The 4,637-nt window shown below is 39.3% G+C and overlaps 1 long non-coding RNA gene across 2 annotated transcripts; it reads left to right on the top strand.

Moving 5' to 3' along the window:
* The first annotated feature begins 1,943 nt into the window (after positions 1-1,943).
* Positions 1,944-4,409, top strand: LOC146701752 (uncharacterized). 2 transcript variants are annotated; one of them, XR_014922382.1, is made up of 4 exons: positions 1,944-2,063; positions 2,219-2,276; positions 3,259-3,350; positions 3,459-4,409. It is a non-coding gene; the product is annotated as an uncharacterized LOC146701752 (long non-coding RNA). The 2 variants fall into 2 exon arrangements; XR_014922381.1 differs by having other exon boundaries at positions 1,944-2,276.
* The last annotated feature ends 228 nt before the right edge of the window (positions 4,410-4,637 follow it).

Genomic DNA, 4,637 nt, shown 5'->3' with positions numbered 1-4,637 from the left:
ATTGAAGTCAAAATTTTGAGAGTCTTGTGTAGATGAGTTAGTGAAAGAAATTGATCAGCTGTCTCATCGTGTCTTGTGATAGAACATACATCCTCTTTATTGCAAGAGAGTGTAATCACTGGTATCCTTGCATATGTCCACAGCCAGCCATTTAACTTTGTACAAATCCAGCCAACTCTTCCAAACTGTGTTTTCTCCTTCTGATGAGAGGCATCTTTTTAACGTCCTTAAAGTTATCACCACACTGTGTGCTAAATGTCCTAAAAGAAAAATAATTTCCTTGTAACTAAAACCAATTCTTCTGTATGATTTCACTATCTCATCTACACGATGCATTTTGCAGAGGATATAGCAGCTGTGGATATAGCAGCTTGTCTTGAAACAACTGTAATCTCCAGGCATCTTTGAAAAAGAGAACTTACAGGGTTTAGCAGTTAAAAGTTAGCAGGAAGTTAGCAAGGTTAGCTTCCATCTAGATGGTACAAGATTTCTAAAAACTGAAACACAGCTTCTGCTGTAACTCTGAATGCCAGCAAAGATGAAAATCTAAATAGCAGCAACATTTGGATGGTTAGTGAAGTTGGATTAGTTGACATATAATGATGTCTTACCCCATGGGTCGCTGCATATTAGCCTAGACAGAGATCTTGACCCTCCCAATGTTTAGCACAAAATTACGCCGATGGAGACAAACATAATCATATGACAGAAATATGACACCAACAATGTGCCAGACTTAAGAGAACATCTGGGATGAGCCCATCCACAGCATGAGATTAGTCATTAATATGTTGCTGCCTTGTTTGGAGTGTTTTTAAAACTAAGCTTTAAAATGAGCTGCACATAACTAATGCTATTAAAAGCTGGAGATGCTAAGAATAACCACTGATTATTTTTCAAGGGGTTTTGTTTAAATCAAACAAGACACAAAGGGTTACAACAAAACAATAGCCTCAACCAACAGAGCAGACACACTAGGGCTGATATATCATCACTTAACAAGTAGAGACTAATTAAATGCTTATAGTAACTTTCAGAAATAGATAAGAATGGTCTCTGTATTTTAACCTAACATAAATATATCTCTTTAAGTCATGTCACAGGGGGAGAGTAGACAGGTCCCCATGCAGGGCTAATAGACAACCATTCATGCTCACATTCACAAGAAATTAAAAATCACCAATTGATCTAATATGCCTGTTTTTGGATTATGGGAAGAAGCCGGAGTACTTGCTGTGAGGCAATGATGCCAAACACTCTCTACTCCTGTTTCCAAAAGTCTACAGACATACTTGTTAGGTTAATTGATGATTCTAAATTAGCCTTAGGTGTGGATGTAAGCACTTGTTAATGTGCATGGTTTTCAGTCTGTCTGTGACAGAGTGGCAGCATGTCCTAGTTGTATCCCAAAGTTCACCCTATGGCAACTGTGATAGGATCCAGCCCACCTGCCTGCGTCCTGAAATTGGATAAGAAAATGGATAGATGGATGTTTGGTAAATTTTGTTTTTTCTTGGGGATTTTAGTTGTTAAAAGTTCTACATTCACCTCTTAGCTTCCTGCTTCATGGTTATAAGCAGCTAACAGCAATGCTTCCAACTGTTTTACAATCCACTGGATGAAACCAGTCAAAAAAAAAAAAGGATGAAGGATAAAACCAGTCAATAAAATTGGAGCCTCAAAATAAAATTCTGAAAGATGCGGCAAGACGAACAGTTCAATGATCTATTGTTAGTAGAGAAACATTGTATTGTGCAGCTATGGAAGAAATATAGTATCATCAGAATTCAAGTATTTTTAGACATTGAATTTATGACACTGAATTTTTATCCTCCAAATGTCCCTGCAAAAATATTCACCTGCAAAAAATTCACCTGCAAAAAATTCACCTGCAAAAATTCACCTGCAAAAATTCAACTGCAAAAGTGATGAACTTTAATGACCCAAGCCAGAGCAATCAGCACCAGATCGAGTCGAGTGGCTCTCGGCCAATTAAATTACGCTGTTTGATCACATGACACCGTTAGCCAGCAGTTTGTCTCCTAAAAGAGAGCTGTTTAGAGGTGAGTGATTAAGTTTTTCTCCTAAATAGAGATCATTACAGAACGCCTAGTCCTACTTAAAATCCCATTTATTTTTATTTTATCATCTACTCGAACTAAGGAAAACGTTTGACTAACTCAAAGACAATTTCCACGCCTCCCCTGCCTGACTGCAGAGGCAGTTTTGAATTTAGGAGCAGCAAGATGGAAGCGGCAAACCCTGGCGATTCTCCGGTAAGTATATTGTTTTTTATCTTCAAGTTTGTCTTTTGAAACCTTAATTTTATTTAAATCCGTTGCTCACGTATAAAGTACACAGACGGGGTCTTTGCTCAACTCGTCGGAGGCGTGTCTCCGCTACATGCTAGCATCCTGCTAACCGAGCTACCCTTTACATGCTGTGCTTTAGAAAATAGGATACTCGTTAAAAAATACTCCGCAGATATTGATAGATAGACGAACACTGCAAATATAATGTTGTAAACGAAAACGGCCTTTGGTGAAGTGGTAAAATACACCATGAATAAAGCCATAGAGTGAATGGCTGCCATGGTTGCAGAACAGCCTGATTTAATGACAAGAATGGGGAAGAGTGAGGCGAAGTGAACCAAAGCCACAAAACACGGTCAGACAAGGCGGCAAAAGGGCAGTGATCTGTCCGTCAGTATGAAGTTGGTGTGTGCTTTGGTGAACAAAAACTCCAGACCGGTAGCAGGAAGATGGGAGACTCGTGTTTCACTGGAATAGTGGTGAATTAAAACATCCTTTGTTGGGGACATTTAGGTGTAAATGCATCCATACAGGCAAGACAGAGGCAGACCAGACAGTGAAGAAGACAAGGCAAACATTAGAAATATTAAAACGGAAATATAGGATTAATATAACATACAATTGGGGAAAATGTAAGGAACACAATGTAAATGATATTGTAAAGTCATTAAAACAGCATACTCTGATTAAAAGAAACAGATAATTGGGTAGGATGATGATGATAATAATAATAATGTTAAAGAACATGTACAAGATGGGTATGTATACTTGTAGCCAGAACTTAACTACAAAGTTGTAGCATGCCAGACCATCTTGATTGAATGTAACTTCGCTCCACACAAGTTTTATGGTAGACATATTCATATTGGTATCTAATAAATGATTAATTCTTAGATTTTATCAAACGTTAATTTATAAATTGTTTGTCTTTATGTGTTTGTTTCAGATTATGCAAGATGTAATTATTCAGTCAGCAAGACACTTGCTGCAGTTACTGACATCCAACTGAACTGCTGCTGTGATGAATCAGAATACAAGGTTTACTTTAGCAAGACCTATGAGTTAATGCTACATTTAACTAAATTGTTATATATTTTGTGTCCAATATTGTCTCCATATGATTTTGTTTTTTGCAACATCTTGCAGAGAACAGAGTCAAGGTACCAGCTTGGTCAACCCTAAAAGACCATCTGTTCATCAAGAAATGACCAGGTGAAAAAGTCATAAACTAAACACTGCATGAATTTAGGATGCAACTTTATATCTTACCTGGGGCCCGTTCTTCGTACGTCGCTTACTACATCCAAGATCAAATGACACATCCAAGATCAAATCATCGCGCTAACCGTGAGCTCGCTAATCCGGTTCCCCGAACACACCTGCTGTTGACGATTACTACAGCTGGACGCAGGAATGTGACATCACTGGGTGTCGTAAAAGGGGCTACGCATCGATAGTAGAAACATTGATCGGCAACCCGCTGATTGGTCGGCGAAAATGTCCAAGGGGCGTGCTCGGTATTTTCCGGCAGCAGAGCAAGAACTCATGAGTGAGGGATTTCAGGAGTTTCAGAGTTTAATTAAAACGCAAGAGAACACTGCAAAGGCTGCAAAAGCAAGGAGAGAGGGCTGACAGAAAGTTGCTGACAAATCAAACTCGTAGGTAATTTAATAATAATAATAATAATGGATTGGGTTTATATAGCGCTTTCCAAGGCACCCAAAGCGCTTTACGATACCACTATTCATTCACTCCCACATTCACACACTGGTGGAGGCAGCTACGGTTGTAGCCAGGCTGCCATATCGCGCCATCGGCCCCTCTGGCCAACACCAGTAGGCGGTAGGGTAGATCTATCATATGACACTATATTGTCCAATATCATATGGCATTATATTATATTATAATATGTTATATTATATCCCCTTTCACATTAGAGCCACAACAGGACCCACAAGAACATGGGAACAAGTAAAAGTGGAATACAGGAGTATTCTACAGAATGGTAATATTTATCTCTTAGATTGCTTTGCGTCTCTTGGCAAGGTAATACTGGCCTGTAATACTCTGTTAGTTTGTTCATAACAGCAACCAAGAAAAGGGCAGAGGAAAAAAAGACAGGTGGTGGTCCTGCACCCCCTCGTCAACAAGTTGGTTAAGTAAATAATACCCTCACGGGAATATCGATATCTCTCTATGAGCACACTGTCGCACTGAGCTAAAGGATCCTGTCTGTCCCGCAATATACGCTGAATTCTGAGGACTCTCCTTATCAATCTTGCACCTTCCGCAATGGGTTGGTCGCGTATACGGACAGGACATGGC

Source organism: Copadichromis virginalis, linkage group LG9 (genome assembly GCF_057382275.1).
Source record: "Copadichromis virginalis isolate Kocher_CV1m ecotype Utaka linkage group LG9, C_Virginalis_male_GT1.1, whole genome shotgun sequence".
Classification (NCBI taxonomy): domain Eukaryota; kingdom Metazoa; phylum Chordata; class Actinopteri; order Cichliformes; family Cichlidae; genus Copadichromis; species Copadichromis virginalis.
This window is presented reverse-complemented; position numbering and strand designations above follow the sequence as displayed.